Below are 24,883 nucleotides of genomic sequence, written 5' to 3'. Positions count from 1 at the left end.
TGGCATTTCAAATTCAACTTTCGAATAGAAGGCCTCACAATCTACTGAAGCATACTTTGATATGGCTTAGAATTCACAGTAGACTTGATGACGTTGCCCAGGCCCTGAGTCAGCAAAGTAACTTCAAACAATAATATTTCACAAACATACTTCACAGATAGCTTGAGGTTCTTCTCCAAAACTGGTGTCTTTGGTTTATACTTATTCAACTTTGGAAAGTATATTTTATAAACATCTAACTGCTTCAAAGTTACTTTGTTATTAAACAGTCCAGACAAGTTAAATCTATTAAACTGTACAAATAGTGTAGCTTGTTATTTTTAAATGTTGAGCAATTGCTTTTATTGACTTGTTTTACCAAAAGGAATATTATAAATCTTAACATAAATTTTCAGTAATATTATTGTCGTTTTGCCTTTTCTGTGATGCCAAATTTAGCAATTAAAATTTTTTAATATATGATTTTTAGAACAAACCTAATTTGTTTTGAGACTTGTACTTTATAATGTTTAATTATGTTTTCTTAGAAAAAAATGATTGCGATCCAAAACCTGGAAAGGGAATTTCAGGTACAGTAAATTAATACTTTATTTTTTTGATGCATTTTTCCTCTCTAGAAGACCATTTGTTATTTATAAAATACCATTGCAAACATACCCAAATTTTATATGATTTGTTCAATCTGATGATTAAGCTTCAGCAATTTAAAAGATGTAGTTCAGAACATTTGGCTGCCAGGGGTACTACCAGAAATAGGAACTGGGATTCTCTTGCCCTCATGATGGGCATTAACCTGCATATGATTAATTCTGCAATGGGAAAGATGAGTTGAAAATTTTGGCTCCAGAGCAGTGTGCCGTCACCTAACTTACGGAAGGTTGTGTCTTTTGTTGGTCACTCATTCCATGAAAAATTAGTTATTTGTCTTCTAGCCTATTTTACAACCATAGTTAATTTATTAAACCAGGTCTCTCTATGTCAAAATTTCAGAGTTCAAACCACAATACTCACGTAGAGTATGAGCCAGCACAGTTATTTTACTAATCACCACTAATATAACAGATATAGCAGATAAAACAATGTTATGAATAAAAAACTATTGTTACCTTCCTCTATTCCATGCAAAGTAATGTTCATGCATTATATAGTACTCTTAGTAATAAAATTCGTTAAAAAACGGCCTGATTATGCGTGTGAATGGTACGCCGCAGGTTGGATAGTTTACTATAAAATTCTATCATGGTTTCACAACACATAATTGTTTCATGCACCTGATTGGCTGGCTGTCAATAAGATGGAGGAATTTTGCTCAAACTCTTTAATCTATTTTTACCCAAATAATAAAGTTGTTTGATGTTGTATGAGGTATCGGCATATCTTCCTTTCCAAGATTGTAAACCAAATTGCTCTCCCAGGTGTCCATCAAAATGTAATCAGTAGCCTGAGGTATCAGCAAATCTTCCTTTCCCAGGGGGTAAAACCAATTTAGCACTATGTTCTGAACAGCTGTTATAAAAGTGAGGTATAAGGGAGGAAGATATGCTTTTGATATTATAATACCTATACAAGTGTCCTGAATCTAAATTCATCTTGTTGGGAGTCAGCAAATGTAATAAAAATAGAGAATAATTTGTAGATTTTATCTATACTAATAAAAGGCAAAGCCCTCACTCACTCACTCACTCACTCATCACTAATTCTCCAACTTCCCGTGTAGGTAGAAGGCTGAAATTTGGCAGGCTCATTCCTTACAGCTTACTTACAAAAGTTGGGCAGGTTTCATTTCGAAATTCTATGCCTAATGGTCATAACTGGAAGGTATTTTTCTCCATTAACTGTAATGGAGTTGAGCTGGAATGACGTGGGGGAGTTTCGTGTGACATCATCACGCCTCCCACGTAATCACGTGAACTGACTGTCAGCGAGGCGTAGAAAACCAGGAAGACCTCCAAAAGCGCTTAAGAAAACATGCATTATATAATTGAGAAGGCAGCGAAACAATAAGAAGCAGCGAGTGACATATACTACCATATTCATGAGTGCTGCTACCTCGGAAAGAAAGCAAGGTGTAAACCTAAACTTTAAATTAAGTTCATAGACAGGCTACCGCTGGCGTTTCACATGCCCACAGGTAATGCGGGATACAAGTTTAATGAGAGGACGCAGGATATAAGCGAGAGTTTTGATCACTTTGTAACTAAGTTAAAATTGTAGGTGAAGGGGTGTGCTTATGCAAATTCGAGAGACTGTGTTTGTGGGGATTGACAGTTAAAGGCGGGTGGGGAGTCGTCATCATCTCCTCCCATTCATCTCATTTACTCTGAGCTGAGCTCCAGCTAACGCCGTCTTCGAAGCAACTTCGTCAGACTGCCACCAAATACTCACAGAAAAATCCACAAGTTAATACACGCTGTCTCTAGAGTTTCTCCACACTGAATCCTCCAGGCACTACTTACAAAAGGTTACATTGACAATCGTGTTACGTTATTTTTAAAATCTTTCCTTTTCTTAGCACAAGCACAGCTGAGAAGCTTCGATGCATGTGCTCCATAGCGCTAAAAATAATGCATTTAATCACACTTTGCATTACAAGCAAAGGGGAGCTTTTGTCAATGCATGATTTCCTGGTACACGATTACATTGATCAGCGCATCCCGATTCATTTTACCCTCGCACCACCTTAGTTTGAGAAGAAGTATGAAAAATATGAGGTTAACACAGAAAAACAGATCACCAATTCAAGCTTTATGAATAATCGATTACCATCAATAATTGTTTTGGTAAAGCCATCCTCCTTCCATTTTATAATTTTTCCGCCATTAGCCATGATTAAATGAGCGGTAAAAAGTAAGAAAGCGAGGGTGACTTATTTAGGCAGGCATATATATGACAGCAACACTCATGACAATGTCAATCATGTTACGCTATTATTAAAATGTTTCCTTTTCTTTTCATTACTTCTTTAACACACTACTTCTCTCGAGGCTGGTATTTTGCTATATATATAATATATGAATTGACCTCCAAAGAGCGCTGAGACTTTTGATATCATGAGGTGTTGTACAAAAGGGGTCTCCTGCCCAGCAAAAGTCGAGCAGCCAGCTGAGTAGCTTTGACGCCTTTGAGACGCTGACTGCGCTTCTGCCTTAAGTCAAAGTGAGCACTTTTAATTTTTTCATCCTCCCCTGCGCTATAGCCCAGACAAGTGCAAACACGGGACCCCTTTTCTACACCACGGCAAAATAATATTAAGGCGATTCACACTTTCTTTTGCACGTATCGATTATCAGGTCCTCACCTCGGATTATGAAGACACACTGAAGTGGAGGACTGACAGTGCCATCACAGCCGATTAATGGCGGGGCGTCTCACCAGTCTACACAAGACCCACCGCGACTGTCCCCAAAAGGCGATCATAGCGCCAGCTTAACACATCTCTCTATACTATATAAAAGAAAAGGCAACTTTCCTTTCTTTACACCTTTTTCCTTTTATCCCAAACCAAAGCCTTTCTCTCTTAACACTGCAGAGGACACAAAACTAATTTTCTTTAAATGCCGGTAAGGCACATTACCAGAGGCACAAATTTGAGCGCTCACATAGAAAATGTAATTTCTATACCACAGCCGTCGTGTAGCGCCTTTCAAAAGGGATCTACTACCGAGAGATGATCCATATACATTTTAGCTGCTGTTAGTTACTTACCTGTTGTGTTACACAGTCTTTAAAATGTAGTTTACCCTGCAACCACTCCAGTAGTGCTCAATGTACCTGTACTTCTTAAAACGCTAATGTTTTACTGTTTAATAACTTATAGACTATATTTTATTATTTTTCCCTTGCACTCAGTGACCAAAGCTATACACACACATATAGACACATACAAACATACACACAAGTATATGTATGTGTATATATATGTAGTGTGTGTATATATATATATATATATATATATATATACATATACACACACACACACACATATAATTTGTGTGTGTGTATGTATGTGTGTGTATATATGATGTAGATAGGTATGTATATAGATATGTAGATATGAAGATATATATGTGTATATATATATATATATATATATATATATATATATATATATATAATATGTATGTATGTGTATATGTGTGTGTGTGTGTGTGTGTGTGTGTGTATGTATATATGACAGCAGCAATCCAAGCTGTGAGAAAACAGTAAAAGGAGGCGTGTCAGACGTGTGGTACATTTTCTGATGCAGCTACGAAAACAACTTTGTGACGCTGCCACCAAATACACAAACAATTACTTTGACAATCATGTTACGTTATATTTAAAATGTTTCCTTTTCTTTTCATAACTTTAACACATGACATCGCTTGGTTGGTATTTTGCTATATATATATATATATATATATGACAGCAACACTCATCACTCACAACAGTGACAAAACAATTACATTGACAATCATGTTACGCTATTTTCAAAATGTTTCCTTTTCTTTTTCATTACTTCTTTAACACACTACTTCTCCGCTGCGAAGCGTGGGTATTTTGCTAGTACACCATAACAGAAGCTAAGTATTGTTGTTTATTATACCCTATACCATGTAAGTCTTTGGCAACTGAAGTAATATTTAGTAATAATATAGTTACAGGATGTTGTTCTTTAGATACAGAGTACAGTTAATAAGAGGGCTTCATAAATTCCACTATTACAGTCTTCAGTCTAGGATTTGAACCCAGAATATTGAAACTGTGAGGCACTAACCCTCAGGCTGCCTTTACAGTCCCTGACAAAAGTCTTGTCGCTTCTCTGTTTTGTATAAACTCCTGCTATTAACCTGACTTTTAATTAATCAACTGGTGGTAGAAATAGCTCATGTGAAAAGCTAAAGCCCTCCCAAATGATGTTTAATGCACTGAAATAAATTAGTTTCTCTGAAAAAAGATTTATCATTTAATCAAGACAGAAAGGTCAAATTTGGGCAAAACAAAAGTGTTGTCGCCATACAGAAAATGAACAACTTTAATGCAAATCCAAAAATATGTCAGCAAATTAAGTAGTGGTGCTGTGAGATCCAAATTTAATATCTTGTATGACTTCCATGAGCTTCAAGGACAGCATCCATGAGGTTTGGCAAGGATTCATACAATTTATTGATGAAGTCATCAGGAATAGCAAAGAAAACAGTATTGCATGCCTCCCAGAGTTCATCAATATTCTTTGGTTTCGTCTTCCATGCTTCCTCTTTCATCCTACCCCACATATGCTCAATGATGTTCATGTCTGGTGATTGGGCTAGCCAATCCTGGAGCATCTTGATCTTTTTTGCTTTAAGGAACTTTGATGTGGAGATGGAAGTATGCGATGGAGCACCATCCTGCTGCAGAATTTGGCCTTTTTTATGGTTGGGAATATAAGAGGTAGCTAAGATTTCTTGGTATTTTAGACTATTGATGTTGCCTTCCACCCTGCATTTCCCTTGCATACCCCCATACTGGATGTAACCCCAGACCATGATTTTGCCTCCACCAAACTTCACTGTTTTCTGGGTAAATCTCGGCTCCATGTGGGTTCCAGTAGTCCTGCAATATTTTCGGTGACTGTGGTGTAATTCAACAAAGGATTCATCTAAAAAATTCACCTTCTGACACTTTTCCAGCGTCCATCCTTTTAGCAGGCTGTGGGCCTTGGTAAATGCCACACGGTTTTTCAATTGTCTTTTGTTTAGTGCTGGCTTATGGGCACTGATTCGACCATGGAGGCCATTTCGAGACAGAATCCGACAAACTGTTCTGGTTGACACAGGGAGTTCAGGTGACCAGGTCTCATGGAGCTCTGCTGCAGTGGAAAATGGGCTGGCCTTGGATTTTCGAGCCAACAAATGGTCCGGACTCTTGAGCAGTTGTCTTATGGGTCTTCCTGACCTGGGCTTGTCAAAAACTTCTCCAGTCTCTTCAAATCTTTTTTATCCTCTGAACTTGACGCTGAGACACATTGAAGGTGTTTGCCACATCAGCAGTGGATTTGGTCTTCAGCCTCTTGATAATCAACACTTTAGTCTCAGGGTGAATCTTAGGCAGAGGTCTAGTTGCAGTTGATGTGAAGGTCTAGTGTACTGGGGTTCTTTTTATACACACCTGAGACCTAATTGATCCATTATTAGTCACAGGTGAAGCTCATATGACAAGGTGACAACACTTATGTCTTGCCAAAATTTGACTCAGTAGGCTTTACCAAGCTGTGAATATTAGAATACTTTTTGTCAGTTTCGTTTTGCACTGAAACATTATTACAAAAGCTGATGGGATTAAAATGACCCATTTCTTGTAACAAAATCCATCCATCCATTTTCCAACCTGCTAAATCCGAAAACAGGGTCACGGGGGTCTGCTGGGCACAAGGTGGGAAACAATCCTGGGCAGGGTGCCAACCCACTGCAGGACACACACAAACACACCCACACACCAAACACATACTAGGGCCAATTTAGAATCGCCAATCCACCTAACCAGCATGTCTTTGGACTGTGGGAGGAAACCCACGCGAGACACGGGGAGAACATGCAAGCTCCACGCCGGGAGGACCCGGGAAGCGAACCCGGGTCTCCTAACTGCGAGGCAGCAGCGCTACCATTGCGCCACCGTGCCCACACCATTCAACAAAATCTTGATTAGAAATATATTTTAGCGGCACTTCAGGTCAGTTTGTACACAAGCGACAAGACTTTTGTCAGGGACTGTATACTATTTTGTTTATGTAAATATCCAAAGGTTTAATTAAACTCAGAATACTCAAAATAGAAACTACTTTCTTCCGTGAAGACAGGGAGAAATCGGAAGCTGCTGCAACAAAGCAGAGGTTGAAAAGCCAGAGGCGCATATAAAACAGCTAATGGATACAATTAAAGTTACTCTTGTAATTTTAATAAAGTTTAACCTGGATTTATTTAAAATTTTTTGCAATTTATTCAGTATTTATATTGGTTATTAATTCTAACAAATTTAAGTTTGCAAGGAGCTGGGTGAATGAAAGCTTGATAGGATTTCCTGCCAAGATTACTAAACTGGTACATGAAGTATTTCCCGATTATGGCACACTGTAAATGCACAAATTGATATAAGATTTAGATGCTTTCTAACTGGTTTTAATGTAGTACAAGTGAATTATCAAGAGTTACTGTAGGTGCTACAAATATGGATGAAAGACATATAATTACCTGCCAAAAGTAAAGAGGGGCACTGAAATCTGCAAACTAACCTACCAAACCTTTCGAAAGCAATGCAGCACTCTACACAGCTCAGTGCACAAAAGACTTCTACTATAACACTGTCAGAGGAAACCAGCTTTCTGATAGCAGTAACACATTTAACAATGGAACTTTGTAACGGTTGTCATTTGCATTTGATGTCAGTTGGGGCTGAGCCAATGGTTGACGATAACGCCCATGTAAAATAGATATTGTTGATTGGCTCCAATCATTGTAGAATTTTGCTCCAAGCTGTGCTTAATATTGTTAGTTTTCAAGTTTATTGTTTTGTGTTCAGTACATAGCACAATGAAATTTTACTTCCATGTATCTTCAGAACAGTATATATTAAAGTATATACGATATACATAAATGCACATACTATTTGCTTTTTAAAATATTTGTTCTTGTTATTAACTGTCCCCTGAATCTACTTATGTAAGTATCACTGGCCCTGTACCTTTACAAAAGTGTCTGTACAAGACAGGTGAGATCTTCAGTTAGTCACTTTATCTTCCTAAGGTACTAAATGGTATGTACAGTATTTTGAAAAAGTAAGTATATCCCATGGAAACTCTTGACGTTTCTACATATTTGAACATGCAAACAGTAGATCTTCATGCAAACTGTACGTACCGTTAAAGGTGATATACTTGAATAAAACACAAGAAAAATGTACCTTTTAAGTTATTTATTTAACAGAAATATCTGTAGATGTAATCATCTACTGTGGATCTGCTGGGGGAAAAAAGTAAGCACACCCTTGATTTCAGAACTTGATATTGCCCGTATTAGTAGGGATGACTTCTTTGTAGGCATTTTGCATAACTGCTCAACTGTTTTTATGACATCAACTCAGTGAAATTTTTGACCACTTCAGCTGCAAAATTTCTTCAGTTGTAAGATGTTAGTGGGTTTTCTTCCAGGTACTGCCCGTTTCAAATGCTCCCACAACTTTTCAGTGGGATTCATATCAGGGCTTTCCTAGGCCAGTCCATAACCATCAATTTCTTCTTTTTGGAGCCATTCCTTAGTGGATTTGCTAGTGTGCTTCAGATTGTTATTGTACTGAAGAGTCCATTGGCGTTTCAAATTCAACTTTCGAATAGAAGGCCTCACAATCTACTGAAGCATACTTTGATATGAGGCAGAATTTACAGTTGACTTGATGAATTTACCCAGGCCATGAGTCAGCAAAGTAATCCCAAACAATAACATTTCACAAACATACTTCACAGATGACTTGAGGTTCTTCTCCAAAACTGGTGTCTTCGGTTTATACTTATTCAACTTCGGAAAGTATATTTTATAAACATCTAACTGCTTCAAAGTTACTTTCTCATTAACAGTCCATACAACTTAAATCTATTAAACTGTACAAATATTGTAGCTTATAATTTTTTAAATGTTGCGGTATTGCTTTTATTGACTTGTTTTACCAAAAAGAAATATTATAAATCTAACATAAATTTTCAGTAATATTGTTGTCATTTTGCCTTTTCTGTCATGCCAAATTTAGCAGTTTAAATTTTGTAATGTATGATTTTCAGAACAAACCTAATTTACTTTGAGACATGTACTTCATAATGTTTATTTATGTTTTCTTAGGAACAAACTGTTATGAATCAGCACCTGGAAAGGGAATTTCAGGTACAGTAAATTAATACTTTATTTTATTGATGCATTTTTTCTCTCTAGAAGACCATTTGGTATTTATAAAATACCATTGCAAACATAACCAAATTTTATATGATTTGTTCAATCTGATGATTAAAAGATTCAGCAATTTCAAAGATGTAGTTCAGAACATTTGGCTGCCAGGGGTACTACCAGAAATAGGAACTGGGATACTCTTGCCCTCATGATGGGCATTAACCTTCTGCATATGATTAATTGATTGATTGATTCTGCAATGGGAAATACGAGGTGAAAATTTTGGCTCCAGAGGAGTGTGCCCTCACCTAACAACGGAAGGTTATCTCTTTTGTTGGTCACTCATTGCATGAAAAATTAGTTATTTGTCTTCTAGCCTATTTTACAACCGTAGTTAATTTCCTAAACCAGGTCTCTCTATGTCAACATTTCAGAGTTCAAACCACAATACTCACGTAGAGTATTAGAGCCAGCACAGTTATTTTACTAATCACCACTAATATAACAGATATAGCAGATAAAACAGAATGTTATGAATAAAGAACAATTGTTACCTTCCTCTATTCCATGCAAAGTAATGTTCATGCATGATATAGTACTCTTGGTAATAATATGTTTCCATAGGCAATTGACATCCTTTGCTTAATAGTTAATTATAAAATGAAGTTTTTCCAGATAGTTGCCTATGCTTCTGTTCAGACACATTTGGAATACTAAGTTAAAAGGCTGCAGCAGTAATCACCAGGGTCTTCATGTACAGAAACGTGCGTATAATTCACACTAAAACATGGCGTATGGACAAAAACAAAAAAATGTGTATGCACAAAAATTCCTGATGAATGAAACTGTGTTTTTTTGGTGGCTTAGGCAGTGGCATGAGCAACAAAAGGAACGTGATGGAATGCATACTTTAATGCATTTCATCAAAAAATATCCAGTATACATCCTAGTATTCAAACAGCACACAGCTCCAAGAAGATAGCTCTTAGAAAACTAAATTGACTTGAAGTTAGTCTTCATCATCTATAAATATGCGCTCTCTTCTGTCGAAACCTTCATTTTCATTGTACAGTACAATAAGATTCAATATGCAAATGCTCTGTAAATTTATTTTCCTATAAAATAACAATATTACAAATAATTAAACATATACCATATGAAAGAACAAGTATAATAGTACAACATAAAAATATGGTGCAGATAGTGCACATGGCTCATAAAGTGGCTCAGGTTGTGTAATATTACAGTTGTAGAGTGAATAGTGAGGTAATTGTAATTTATAAGTTGAAACTGTTCTTCTGGGAGCATTTGATAGACAAAAAGGTTATGCCATAAATATAGCACTTCTCTTAATTGGTTATATATAAAGGACAAGAAATACATTTTATCATAGTGAATAATAAAATAACAGCGTCAGCTTTTAAGGTTAAGCTCAGAAGGATATAAGACTCAGACACATGCCAGTTGCACATTGGACCAGGGTTCAGATTTTCGATCATTATGGTAGCCCTCCAATTTTAAAATATGAAAGTAGCAGGCAAGATTGGACAGTTGTGCCAAAAATGATCATAAGTCAATCATACAAAGACTTCAGTCCAAAACAGATTTTAGTAAAAATGGCAACAACTCAGAGTAGTTTCCAAATTTAGCCAGACTAGCTCATATTGGGCTAGTGATCCCATTGAGCACAGCTGAAGGTGAAAGGGGGTTTTCTGCCCTTAAAAGAATCAAGACATGTTTGCGAAATCGCATGAATCAAAGCATGCTAAATAATTTCATGCTGATCTCCTTGGAGTACCAGATACTTGGAACTTTGATTATGTGAAAGCTGCAGGCAACTTGGCCTCTAGGAAGAAAAGAAGAAAAAATAATATTTAACTGAAGACACATTCTGCATATGCAAGTTGGCTTTGAAGAATATTTTATTATTTCTTTTCATTAGGTTTCCCATACTTTTTTTTCATTATTTTCACTTTTCTTCCTGACAGCGACAATAATTGGGCCTCTTGGTTTATGTCATAACAATTGTTATTTAAAATTTATTTTAGGGTTGTAGTATTCTGAATTGCAAACTTATTAAATTTAATAAAAATATTGTGGCACAAGTGTCAAACCTTAAAAAAGAAAGTCATAATAAGCATTGGAAAATAATGAATAATTAACTAATAAAAATAATGCACATTTTATTTTCTCCACCACCAAATTTCCCTGTCATACCCCACCCAACTACTTTTCATGACACCGCTGAAAATAAATTCTGGGGAGAACACTGTCTTAGTAAAGTCTGGATATATTTCGTATTTAGAAAACGCTTACGAAAAAGTAAAGATGAGAAGGATGAATGTCGAAGACTGCTTGTGATCTAGCACTCGCAGCTGTTCATTATATATTTTTCCAACGATCAGATGGAATTGGCGCACGTTGTTGACGCCTCTTCTGACGTCGCTCTGTTCTCTTGTCCTGATGTCTTCGTCTCTTCTTCTTCCTCCCTCCTATGTCGCTCTTCAGATGAGGCATATCTATAAATATATATAAAATTTTCTAAGGCAAGACACCCATGGAAAGCACGGCGGAAGGGACGTGGATACACTAAGCCGCCAACAAGTAAGATGCCCATGGCGCACGCAGAAAGGAGCCACGCCCACCAACTCTAAGACCATTGGATACGACGACAACTCGCAGAACCACGCCCACCAACTCGGACGCGATGACACAGGAAAACCGGCATTCTTTATTTTCTTCTGTCGTAGAGTCCACATGCAACTCTGAGCCACGTTGACTATTCATAGTGGCATGTTTCTTCCGGAAGTGAATCGCTATATGCAGCGTGTAAAACAGTTTGCAAGGGGTATCCCATGGGATCCTTAAAACAATCCTTTAAACCTAAGGTTTAAACACAATGAAGGAAGCAGTCTTTAAAAACCAATAAGCCTCTGTTTCATTACCGTCTCACCTGCTTCACCAATGCAGGCCCTGTAACAGTCGAGATGCTCTCTCAGCAGCTGACCTTCTCTGTGCCTGACCGGTTCACACAGAGGCAGCGCAAGAGAAAGCCGCGCACAGACAGAGGCACACACAGGCAGCTGGTGGGCGGCTCTCCGTGAGTTTCTCTTGCGACCGGGCACATGATCAGGCAGTGTGTATGCTTTGAGTGCGAGGGTGGGACGCAACAGGACCATCTAGGAAAAATCATGTCGCGGATGTGAATCGCTGTATGTGGCGTGTAGAACAGTTTGCGAGGGGTGTCCCTGTGTCTTTCCAGAAGTGTTCAACCATCAATAAGTAATTATGCAGCGTTTGTTATGCCGCGGGTTTACTATTCTGTTGTATTTTGCTGTCTCCAAAGCTCCATCTTTTCATTCACTTACTGTTGTGTTCTCTCACCAACCTGTTTTAGACAACCGTGTCTTTCCAGAAGTGTTTAGCATTCAATACATAATTATGCATGAGATTGAGCGTGTGTGTACCCGGCGCAGAGAGGCGTGGGTAGCCGTTGAACCCTTTTTGGGCTGCAAACCGTGGAATTCCCACTAGGTGCGACTCATACGCTCTCACTGATTACATCCCTACCCTTTGTACACACCCCCCTCCAACCTCGCTACTACCGTGGTCGGGTGTCTTGGTGGATTATATATAGAAAAGCAGCCAAAACCGCACAGAGCAATAAAAAGTCTACGTGAGTCACAGGTGCATCTGGACTGTGCAAAGACAACAACGACTCAGGTGACGAGTTGGAGGTGGGCACATGAGCAGGCAGTGCATACTGAACGAGAAATCAGCAGACTAGCATGACAGAGGGAGCGGAATAGACGTCCTTCTCTTCTCCTATTCCACCCTCTGCGCCTGAGCTTCGTCGAGCCCGTCCCTCCGTCTGGCAGGAGAAGGCGCGATGCCATTCCGCTAGTTTTCAGTCAAGGAACGATTGTGTGTTGGTTTGTTCTGTGTATTGTTACAATGTTGCTTTTCTTGCTGATTTATTACATTACCGATTTTTCAAATGTTAATTTCTCCCTATGCTTAAAAATCGTTAAATAACCGTCCTGATTATGAGGCGAATTGTACGCCGCGGGTTGGTTAGTTTACTATAAAATTCTATCATGGTTTCACAACACATAATTGTTGCATGCACCTGATTGGCTGGCTGTCAATAAGATGGAGGAATTTTGCTCAAACTCTTTAATCTATTTTTAACCAAATAATAAAGTTGTTTGATGTTGTATGAGGTATCGGCATATCTTCCTTTCCAAGATTGTAAACCAAATTGCTCTCCCAGGTGTCCATCCAAAATGTAATCAATAGCCTGAGGTATCAGCAAATCTTCCTTTCCCAGGGTGTAAAACCAATTTAGCACTATTTGCCCAGGGGGGACTGGGCGGTCACATGGTCTGGAATCCCTACAGATTTTATTTTTTTATCCAGCCGTCTGGAGCTTTTTTTTTGTTTTTTCTGTCCCCCCTGGCCATTGGACCTTACTCTTATTCGATGTTAATTAATGTTTTTTTATTTTGTTTTCTTATTGTCTTTTTTTCTATTTTTTATTATGCAAAGCACTTTGAGCTACTGTTTGTATGAAAATGTGCTATATAAATAAATGTTGTTGTTGTTGTGAACAGCTGTTATAAAAGTGAGGTAGGTATAAGGGAGGAAGATATGCTTTTGATATTGGAATACCTATGCAAGTGTCCTGGATCTGAATTCATCTTGTTGGGAGTGAGCAAAATGTAATAAAAATAGAGAATAATTTGTAGATTTTATACACCATAACAGAAGCTAAGTATTGTTATTGTTTATTATACCCTGTACCATGTAAGTCAGTGGCAACTGAAGTAATATTTGGTAATAATATAGTTACAGGATGTTGTTCTTTAGATATAGAGTACAGTTAATAACAGGGCTTTATAAATTCCACTATTAGTCTTCAGTCTAGGATTTGAACCCAGAATATTGAAACTGTGAGGCACTAACCCTCAGGCTGCCTTTATACTATTTTGTTTATGTAAATATCCAAAGGTTTAATTAAACTCAGAATACTCAAAATAGAAGCTACTTCCGTGAAGACAGGGAGAAATCGGAAGCTGCTGCAACAAAGCAGAGGTTGAAAAGCCTGAGAGCTTGTAAAACAGCTAATGAATACAATTAAAGTTAACAGCTTATTTTAGATAGATAGATACTTTATTAATCCCAAGGGGAAATTCACAAAATTTTTTACTCTTGTAATTTTAACAAAGTTTAACTTGGATTTATTTAAAATATTTTGCAATTTATTAAGTATTTATATTGGTTAATTCTATCAAATTTAATTAGATCATCTTAACAGAAAAAAATTACTTTGAAAAATCCACTTATTCATTTTGTTAATGACTTTTAAAAGAACAGAGTTTGCATGGAGCTGGGTGAACAAAAGCTTGAAAGGATTTCCTGCCAAGATTACTAAACTGGTACATGAAGTATTTCCCCGATTATGGTACTCTGTAAATGCACAAATTGATATAACATTTAGATGCTTTCTAACTGGTTTAAATGTGCTACAAGTGAATTATCAAGAGTTACTGTAGATGCTACAAATATGGATGAAAGACATAATTACCTGCCAAAAGTAAAGAGAGGCACTGAAATCTACAACCTAACCTACTAAACCTTTTCGAACAATGCAGCACTCGACACAGCTCAGTGCACAAAAGACTTCTACTATAACACTGTCAGAGGAAACCAGCTTTCTGAGAGCAGTAACACATTTAACAATGAAACTTTGTAACGGTTGTCATTTGTATTTAATGTCAGTTGGGGCTGAGCCAATTGATGACGATAACGTCCATGTAAAATAGATATTGTTGATTGGCTCCAATCATTGCAGAATTTTGCTCCAAGCTGTGCTTAATATTGTTAGTTTTCAAGTTTATTGTTTTGTGTACAGTACATAGCACAATGAAATTCTTACTTCCATATATCTTCAGAACAGTATATATAAAAGTATATACAATATACAAAATAGTATTTGCAAGTATATACATAAGTGCACACACTATTTGCTTTTTTAAAATATTTGTTCTTGTTATTGACTGTCCCCGAATCTACTTATGTAAGTATCACTGGCCCTGTACCTTTACAAAAGTGTCTGTACAAGACAGGTGAGGTCTTCAATTCGTCACTTTCTCTTCTTAAGGCACTAAATGATATGTACAGTCTTTTGAAAAAGTAAGTATACCCCATGGAAACGCTTGACGTTTTCTACATATTTGAACATGCAAACAGTAGATCTTCATGCAAACTGTACCTACCGTTAAAGGTGATATACTTGAATAAAACACAAGAAAAATGTACCTTTTAAGTTATTTATTTAACAGAAATATCTGTAGATGTAATCATCTACTGTGGATCTGCTGGGGGAAAAAAGTAAGCACACCCTTGATTTCAGAACTTGATATTGCCCGTATTAGTAGGGATGACTTCTTGTAGGCATTTTGCATAACTGCTCAACTGTTTTTATGACATCAACTCAGTGAAATTTTTGACCACTTCAGCTGCAAAATTTCTTCAGTTGTAAGATGTTAGCGGGTTTTCTTCCAGGTACTGCCCGTTTCAAATGGTCCTACAACTTTTCAGTGGGATTCATATCAGGGCTTTCCCTAGGCCAGTCCATAACCATCACTTTCTTCTTTTTGGAGCCATTCCTTAGTGGATTTGCTAGTGTGCTTCAGATCATTATTGTACTGAAGGGTCCATTGGCGTTTCAAATTCAACTTTCGAATAGAAGGCCTCACAATCTACTGAAGCATACTTTGATATGATGCAGAATTTACAGCTCAGTGATGAAGTTGCTCAGGCCCTGAGTAAGCAAAGTAACCCCAAACAATAACATTTCACAAACATACTTCACAGATGGCTTGAGGTTCTTCTCCAAAACTGGTGTCTTCGGTTTATACATATTCAACTTCTTAAAGTATATTTTATAAACATCTAACTGCTTCAAAGTTACTTTGTCATTAACAGTCCAGACAACTTAAATCTATTAAACTGTACAAATATTGTAGCTTTTAATTTTTTAAATGTTGCGGAATTGCTTTTAATGACTTGTTTTACCAAAAAGGAATATTATAAATCTAACATAAATTTTCAGTAATATTGTTGTCGTTTTGCCTTTTCTGTGATGCCAAATTTAGCAATTTAAATTTTATAATGTATGATTTTTAGAACAAACCTAATTTATTTTGAGACACGTACTGCATAATGTTTATTTATGTTTTCTTAGGAACAAACTATTAGGACCCGAAACCTGGAAAGGGAATGTCAGGTACAGTAAATTAATACTTTATTTTATTGATGCATTTTTCCTCTCTAGAAGACCTTTTTGTATTTATAAAATAAATTACCATTGCAAACATAACCAAATTTTATATGATTTGTTCAATCTGATGATGAAAAGCTTCAGCAATTTAAAAATATGTAGTTCAGAACATTTGGCTGCCAGGGGTACTACCAGAAATAGGAACTGGGATACTCTTGCCCTCATGATGGGCATTATTAACCTTCTGCATATGATTAATTGATTAATTGATTCTGCACTGGGAAATATGAGGTGAAAATTTTTGCTCCAGAGGATTGTGCCCTCACCTAACGGGAAGGTTGTCTCTTTTGTTGGTCACTCATTGCATGAAAAATTTGTTATTTGTCTTCTAGCCTATTTTGCAACCGTAGTTAATTTCCTAAACCAGGTCTCTCTATGTCAAAATTTCAAAGTTCAAACCACAATACTCACATAGAGTATGAGAGCCAGCACAGTTATTCTACTAATCACCACTAATATAACAGATACAGCAGATAAAACAGAATGTTATGAATAAAGAACAGTTGTTACCTTCCTCTATTCCATGCAAAGTAATGTTCAGGCATTATATAGTACTCTTAGTAATAATATGTTTCCATAGGCAATTGACATCCTTTGCGAGTAGTTAATTATAAAGTGAAGTTTTTCCTGATACACTCACCTAAAGGATTATTAGGAACACCTGTTCAATTTCTCATTAATGCAATTATCTAATCAACCAATCACATGGCAGTTGCTTCAATGCATTTAGGGGTGTTGTCCTGGTCAAGAAAATCTCCTGAACTCCAAACTGAATGTCAGAATGGGAGAGAAAGGTATTTTAAGCAATTCTGAGCGTGGCATGGTTGTTGGTGCCAGACGAGCCGGTCTGAGTATTTCACAATCTGCTCAGTTACTTGGATTTTCACCCACAACCATTTCTTGGGTTTACAAAGAATGGTGTGAAAAGGGAAAAACATCCAGTATGCGGCAGTCCTGTGGGCTTAAAATGCCTTGTTGATGCTAGAGGTCAGAGGAGAATGGGCCGACTGATTCAAGCTGATAGAAGAGCAACTTTGACTGAAATAACTACTGTTACAACCGAGGTATGCAGCAAAGTATTTGTGAAGCCATAACACGCACAACCTTGAGGCGGATGGGCTACAACAGCAGAAGACCCCACCGGGTACCACTTATCTCCACTGCAAATAGGAAAAAGAGGCTACAATTTGCACAAGCTCACCAAAATTGGACAATTGAAGGCTGGAAAAATGTTGCCTGGTCTGATGAGTCTCGAATTCTGTTGAGACATTCAAATGGTAGAGTCAGAATTTGGCGTAAACAGAATGAGAACATGCCTTGTTACCACTGTGCAGGCTGGTGGCTGTGGTGTAATGGTGTGGGGGATGTTTTCTTGGCACACTTTAGGCCCCTTAGTGCCAATTGGGCATCGTTTAAATGCCACGGGCTACCTGAGCATTGTTTCTGACCATGACCACCTTGTACTCATCCTCTGATGGCTACTTCCAGCAGGATAATGCACCATGTCACAAAGCTCGAATCATTTCAAATTGGTTTCTTGAACATGACAAGGGCACGGTGGCGAGTGGTAGCGCTGCTGCCTTGCAGTTAGGGGACCTGGGTTCGCTTCCCGGGTCTCTCTCTGCGGGGAGTTTGCATATTCTCCCGTGTTCTGCGTGGGTTTCCTCCGAGCGCTCCGGTTTCCTCCCACAGTCCAAAGACGTGCCGGTTACGTGGATTGGCAATTCTAAAATTGGCCCTAGTGTGTGCTTGGTGTGTGGTTGTGTTTGTGTGTGTCCTGTGCCCAGGATTGGTTCCTGCCTTGTGCCCTGTGTTGGCTGGGATTGGCTCCAGCAGACCCCCGTGCAGGTTGGACAATGGATGGATGGATGGATAAACATGACAATGAGTTCACTGTACAAAATGGCCCCACAGTTACCAGATCTCAACCCAATAGAGCATCTTTTGGATGTGGTGGAACGGGAGCTGTGCCCTGGATGTGCATCCCACAAATCTCCATCAACTGCAAGATGCTATCCTCCAAGTGGAGGTCCTACTCAGTGAAACTCGACCCACCGTCTGGGTGTCATACGGAATTGTAAAAAAAAAAAAAAAACTGCGACAATGAAGAAGAAAGAAATCGAAATGTTGACTTAAATCTGAAAATTTTCACTTTAATCTGGTGGTATATTTTGTAATTAAAGTAGAACATTGTAACCTTCATTTTAAAATCAATGTTTAATTTACTAAAATTTCTCAAATCCCATCATAACTAAAGCAGCACGTTAAATGGTTTGCATTTTATGTGTGTGAATCACTGTGTGCTTCTTAAATGGTCTTTCTCTTTTACACACAGGAGCGTAAAGGCACGGATCGCCACACAGAATACATTACATTTATTATATTACAGCTCTCTCAACATTTTAAAATACTAATATTTATACTTGATATAATTTTCATAAAGAAATGCATTAAAGTACGTACTAAACATGGGGAGACAGTGGGGCAATGGTAGCGATTAGGTAGTGCCCCGTCCAAGAATTGTTCCTGCCTCCCCTGTCCAGGTATTGTTTCTGCCTCCAAACCCCATCCAGAATAATTCCTACTTCCACTCCATCCAGAATTGTTTGTGCCTCTCCCGTCCAGGGATTTGTCCTGCTTCCAGCAACATATTTTCTGGGATGCACGCAACCCTGGATGAAATAATTTATTGCAGCAGTACTGTGTCTTTCAAATACCCCCAAATCCTGTCCGTCCATTTTTTTCTCTCCACATAACCAATCGCCACAATATAAGCTCTGTATTAAATGCATCCCCAACCGTAAGCTTAGAATGCAGATTTTTCAAGACTGTTTAGGAACATTGAAAAATCTTGGTAATACATGTTGAATTATTCCATCCATTTATCTATCCAGGGTCGCACCAGTCCCAGAAAGCGTACAACACAAGGGAGGATCAATACCTGGATTGGGCGCCAACTCATCACTACTGCTGTGCCCCCTTGTCTGCACATGTTTAATTATTAACAGTACACATTATTTAAATGTAGTTAATAATTTATCTGTAAAATGTAATATAATACTTTAATGCATTTCATCAAAAAATATCAAGTATACTTCCTAGTATTCAAACAGCTCACAGTTCCAAGAAGATAGCTCTTAGAAACCTAAATTGACTTGAAGCCAGTCTTCATCTACAAATATGCACTCTCTTCTGTCGAATTCCTTCATTTTCATTGTACAGTACAATGAGATTCAATATACAAATCCTCCATAAATTTAATTTTCCTAAAAATAACAATAATAATAAAAACAATGAAAAATATATCATATGAAAGAATAAGTAGAATAGTACAACATAAAAATATAGTGCAGATAGTGCACATGGCTCATAAAGTGGCTTAGGTTGTGTAATAATAAAGTTGTAGAGTTAATCGTGAAGTAATTATAACTTGAAACTGTTCTACCGGGAGCACTTGATAGACAGATTGAACTGTTTCTGAGCCTTGAGGTCCATGCAGGAAAAGCTATGAAGCGTTTTCCGGATGAAAGAAGTTCAAATACACTCTGTGCGTGGCTGAATGCAATCCATGCAAAGGCTTTTGGCCTTCCTGAGACTACAGCATGTACAGTACTTTAAATGTCTTCCAAGGCTTTCCAATCAGCTACTGTACGGCTTTGATTCCACAAACAGACTCAGTGGGTTAACATACTCTGAGTAGTACACTGAGAGTAACAGCCCTAAAGCAGCTATCGAAGTTGAAATAGTTTGGCCATTGCGTGCATCATTATACAGTATTTTTACAGAATGATTACAATCAAGTGCCTTAAATTTGTAAACGGTACACAATTAATTTCGATAAACGTGATAAATCCTGTGTCATTAATGCAAATCTGAAAAAAAGGAGACCACACAAACAGTAGCACTGCCTTGACGCTGGGTGCCATCAGTTTGCATAACCAAGCAGACAAGTGTGTTTGCAAGATGAGGGGCTTCGGTGAAATTGTGTGTGGCTTTACGCCAAGTTTAATTTTTATACATCTCGAAGACTGCGTGGAAATGGGGGTATGCAACATTTTTGTGAGTATGCACCATTTACACAAAAGACCCCAAAACTCGTGCATGGTGAGCATCCCTTAGTGTATATCTGTGCTTCAATTTAATTTTCATAGTGGAAAACAGTACGTTGTGTGCATGTGTACTGCTCAAATGATGTATCGTCTTCTTTAGGAGGGTAGATGTCTGTGAAAAAGTATTTCTCAAAGAATCTGTCTGATCCTGGCTTGGTCTCCTTTTGCACCCCTGAATTACAGCTTTAGCTGACTGTTCAACGACAGTCAATAAGTTCCATCTGTAGGTGATTAGAAACACTATCTACACTGCCAGAGAAAGTGTCTTCAAACAGTTTAAAAGTGACATTGTGTATTCTGACAACTGACATCAGTGGGTCAAAGGGTATAGTGCTACCCCTTTTATGGTAGCAGTATACTTTCTGTAATTCGATAACTAGTAATATTTTGTAACAAGGATAGGCATGCTTGCAATTGAGAAAAGTTATTCCCTGAAAGTTGTCTTTTCCAAAGTTTTATTTTGATGATGAATGCCTTCACAGTGCTGTATATTAGATAGACAGATACTTTATTAATCCCAAGGGGAAATTCACAAAATTACTGCAATCCGCTGATATGGACCTTGCAATTTAAGATTAAATGCATTCATTTCCTGTGTTATTTACACAATGAACTAGAAATACGTCAACCAGTTGTTTTCTGAAATTTCTGCTCACTTCCATAACTATTTTGATTTATGATCTTAAATCAAGAAATTTTTCCATGCGTTTTCTCAGCTTAGCCAGAAGACTTCTGTGAGGTCATGGTAGCTGAACAAAAGAGCGTGACATAAATATATATGGTGGCATAAAGTCAAAGGAAAGATGCGGGCAGGGTGAAATGCACAAAGGTAATGTTAGACCCCCACCCCTCATTTTAGACACTGTGAAAAAGTGCATGAATTTAATTTAAATAGTAATTCAGTACAATAAAAAAACGTTTACCTACACTTTAAATATTATTATAATGTTTTTGCCAAGTGTCAAACCCTCTTGGTTATATTTTCTCTACCTCCATGAAGCATGACAAAAGTCTGCTTTATTTTGTCCTTAGACAGTGATGTACGCATAATTTTTTCTGTGTAGCATTTTTGTGAAACTTCTGATTGATAGCACAGAGTGTTTAAAGCAGGTGCCCAATGTGTCGATTAGTAATCGAACAGTAGATCGCAAAGGTAGTGCAGGTAGATCGGGTTGCATTCAAAAAAAAGTTTTTTAAATGTTAGTATATCATATATCCTAACACACTGATCATCCCGCACGCACGAACAAACGTGCAAACTTCTGCAAAACTCCGGCTATCTAAGTCATCTAGTTAGCCTTCCAATTTATATCGACTAAAGGAGGGATTTAAAAAAAATTGTTTGGGGAGGGTATGGGCTGGATATGGAATTGGAAGAGGATTTTTTTCTCTCACAATGTCACAATCGAAGTGCATTTGTCTGATCTGTCAATCTATCATTGCCATTCCAAAAAAGGAAAATGTGGAAAGGCACTTTCGAACTGTTCATAAAAACTATAAAACTGATTTCCTTCCAAAAAACGATCTGAGAAAGAGAAAGGAGAGGGAACTAAAATATATATATATATATGTAGCATTTTTAATGTAGGTAGATCATTTCGACCTGGTCATTTTAAAAGTAGCTCGCAAGCCGAAAAAGTGTGGGCATCCCTGGTTTAAAGGTACATCCAGTTCTAATTTTGAGATCATATTCTATAAGGCACTCAGTGACTTTTGTTTTTAAATGTACCTTGAATACAACTTGCAATCTGAAAGTGTTTCCAATCCACTCAAGAAAATCAATTAATAGCAACAAGACTACCAAAGCTGCATTCCTGGAAAGAAATATCTTTAGACACATTTAAAACCTCTTCACAGTTAGAAGCTGAATTATCGTAGTATTTCCCTCTACTTACCCTTTACCTTTTTTTTTTCCCAAGGGTAAGTGTACTCATCAAGTTAGTTACCGGGTTCGTCTACTCTTGCACCTTACGATTACCACACGCACCTTACGATTACCACACGCATACATAGGTATACACATACACAATGAAAATCGACAGTGCCCTCTGAATGACACACACACAGATGGTTAACCTCTGGCACTTTAAACCACACAGGTGCCTTAGGAATAACACAGTCTGTCACTCTCTCAGCACTTCAAGAGACTTATTATCTGCACAAACAACATACGATGTTTTAATGCTATCTCAGACCTAAATATTAGTTTTGCTCTACAAGAATACATTAAAACATTGATCTTTTGGAAGTAACCAGAACTGGTGACACATCACCCGTATATCTCCACTTATTGCAATGTTGTGCTCTCGGAACCTGAGCAGTACTCCAAGTAGTGATGGACCTAATGTTGGTCCAGGCAAAAGGTTCCCATTTAGATTAATTTGCTGGTACCTGTAAGAGCAGTTGAACACAACCCTGGCCTTACCATTGTGCTGTACAATATGGTGAGGAACGTATTATGATTGAGACCTCTCAGCTTCTTCCGTTGGTATCTTCACCACAAGACCTTCCTCTATAAGCTTGTGTATTTCTTTGCTATACACAGCTGCCAGTTCTGGAGTATTGAGTAGGCGGACCTCTGTGGCTCTTAAAAGAGCCATAGCTGAAGGTGGTGCATGAAGGAGGGTAGCATCATTCTTCCACAGGAGTGGTGGTGCATAGTGACTCATGTCATTGACTATGATATAAGTTGTTTTTTCCTCCAGAGTGTCCAGTGCAGCTTTGTCCTGCTTTGAGCAGATGATCTCCCTTTCGTTCCTGTGTGGCAATATATTAAACTACCAAAGCCTCTCCACATGATGATGCAGTTCTTGAGTGGGAGAGAGTAATGTGGTTTGGAGACAAGAACTTTCATTTGAAGGGCGTTGCAAAAAGGTTGTGGGCTCTTGGACTATCCAGCCTAGTAGTGTCTGTACTGCTATAGAGCCCCCAGGAGGTTCCCACCGAACTGGAGCAGTAGAAGTAATCAGCTGAGGGTAATCTGACCCTATGAGATGCAGGGGTTGAACTCTACTGAAGCCATGCATTGGTATATCTTTTAAAGAAGGGGGCTGAACGCATCCCTAGAAGTCACGGTTGCGCCTCCGAAACCCCCTCTTAAACGCTGATACAATGGAAACACAGTTTACCTCCTGGTTGCTCCGTTAGCTTCTGCAGCTATGTCACATGATCTGCTTCTCGTACAGCGCTTCGTATATTTAAAAGCTTGTGCAGCACCTGTCCTGTTTGCTCATTGCTTTGTCTCTCTCTCCTCCCCCAGAAATCCTCTGCTCCTGTTGGGGATCCCGCTCCCGACATGCAAGCTTGTTATGAAGAGGAAGATGTTCGTCTGTTCATTTAATAACAATATGTCTTCACACAGAGTTCATTTTACTTTTGAAAGACTTTTGTTTGATATGTTTGTTTAAATAAAGTTCCTGTCTCTACAATCTCCTGTGTTTCTGTGCAATTCTGTGAGCCAAGAGCAATAATCTTTAAGTGTTTATGCTTTCTTTTCAGTACTTCAATGGGGCAATATTGCTCAGCCAGGTTCAGTTTATTGGCAGTAAAAGCTCTTTGAATACAATATTTTACTTTCGGGCCTGCTTGGGCAAATATCTCGAAGGAGACAGCAGCACCTTTCAATTGAATAATATCATGTCTTATTGTTCTCAATGACAAGATCTCCTCAGCTCCTTTCAGTCCAAGTTGCTTGGCAGCTACTGGCAGAATTGTCCTCTCAGATCCATCATCTAACACAGCATGTGTATCTAATATTCTTGATCTACTCCATAGCCATACTGGGACTACCTTTAGCATCACCCTGCCTAAGTGGCTGATTTGATTGACATTAATACTAGGTGATGATGTACTTACTGTAAGAATGCTCTGATTCTCTGTAGCAGAAGCAATGTCATGAAGTACAGGTAAATATGGACCTCCGCATGTTGAACAGGATTTCATAAGTGTACAACTATCCTGTTTGTGACCTCGGCAGCTCCTCCAACATCAATCTTGTTCCTCAACCCATTTCACCTTTTCTGTGTGGCTCAATTTGCTGAAAGTTTCACAAGCATTGAGGTAATGTTCACGGTTATTGCAATAAGGGCAAAATGGTCTTGGTCCTTGTAGACTTGAAGAGCTTCTGTTCTCTTCGGTAGGGCTGTCCTTTAACTGCTTCCGTGCACATCTGCATATCTGTATGGCCTGAGCTTTCTGGTCAAGCCACTCTGCAAGGTCTAGTAGAGTATGTTCTGGCACTGTCACTCATAATAATGTGTTTATTAAAGTAGTATTCTATAAATGAGTCTCTATACAGTAGTTCACAAGCAGTTTAGCTAGCAAGTCTTCTACATGAGATCCATACTGTAGTTCAGCTCTAGCAGGCCCATCCATAGTGTTAAGAATGCCCACCAAAGTATTGACATCAGTAGCAAAGTCCTCAAAGCCTTGAGCATCACCTGGCCGTAAGGCTGGAGTGTTCAGAATTGACTTCAATTCACGTTGAACTAACTGTCTTGGTTGACCGTATCTTTGCTCTAAAGTTTGCATTGCACCAG

General features: G+C 38.1%; 1 long non-coding RNA gene across 1 annotated transcript; it reads left to right on the top strand.

The window, feature by feature from the left end:
• The first annotated feature begins 525 nt into the window (after nt 1-525).
• Nucleotides 526-23,737, top strand: LOC120520579. The gene is made up of 4 exons (XR_005631881.1): nt 526-569; nt 8,847-8,888; nt 16,141-16,182; nt 23,605-23,737. It is a non-coding gene; the product is annotated as an uncharacterized LOC120520579 (long non-coding RNA).
• Nucleotides 23,738-24,883: the final 1,146 nt, after the last annotated feature.

Source organism: Polypterus senegalus, unplaced genomic scaffold (genome assembly GCF_016835505.1).
Source record: "Polypterus senegalus isolate Bchr_013 unplaced genomic scaffold, ASM1683550v1 scaffold_2334, whole genome shotgun sequence".
NCBI lineage: Eukaryota > Metazoa > Chordata > Cladistia > Polypteriformes > Polypteridae > Polypterus > Polypterus senegalus.
The sequence above is the reverse complement of the archived record's forward strand: the minus strand, read 5'-3'. Positions and strand labels throughout refer to the sequence as shown.